Raw genomic sequence first — 759 nt, 5'->3', positions numbered from 1 at the left:
AAAGAAAATAGGCCTGATTATAGAAAATAATACACAAATGCCTATGCACCCAACTCTTTAATATTTACCAACTTTATGAACCCCATATTCATATGGGCTTCATATGACATTTTTCCTTTCATATTTTAAAGGAAATATTGCCAATAAAATTGCAAGCCTTATGTGTCCCTTCATGATGTTGTTCTCTTTTATTGTTCCGCAAGAGTGATGGTTGATTTTATGTGTCAGTTTGACTGGGCTAATGGATTCCTGGACAATGGGGAAAACATTTTTTCCAGGTGTATCTGTGAGGCTACTTACTAAGGAGATTAGCATTTTACTTGGAGAATTGAATAAAGAAAATGTGTCCTCACCATAAAGGCTACAATTTATCCTCTGGATTTTTGAACATGTGAATACAGTTATACCTGTGTAGTGTCAATGTCTGTTAAATATATATATACCCTTTATTTTTTGTTGTTCATTAAGGCTCACATCTTCCTCTTAAATTCTTGAAAACCTTTGACTAGTTGTCAGATATTGTGTTTAACCCAGTTAAATGTTGATAATTTTGTATTCTAATAGAATTCTTGAACTTTGTTTTTGGATGCATTTACATTACTTGGAAACGTATTTGTTGTTGTTGTTGTTATTTCTTTACGTATTTCTCAAATGAAACCAGTATTGCTTTTAATTAAGGATTTTTTTTTTTTCACCCTGGGCCACACTCTTGTAAATTCTGGACAATTGTGGTAACACACCACAGGATGGCCCTCAGTG

This window comes from Carlito syrichta, unplaced genomic scaffold (assembly GCF_000164805.1).
Source record: "Carlito syrichta isolate Samal-C Ts95f unplaced genomic scaffold, Tarsius_syrichta-2.0.1 Scaffold314473, whole genome shotgun sequence".
Classification (NCBI taxonomy): Eukaryota; Metazoa; Chordata; class Mammalia; order Primates; family Tarsiidae; genus Carlito; species Carlito syrichta.
The sequence above is the reverse complement of the archived record's forward strand: the minus strand, read 5'-3'. Positions refer to the sequence as shown.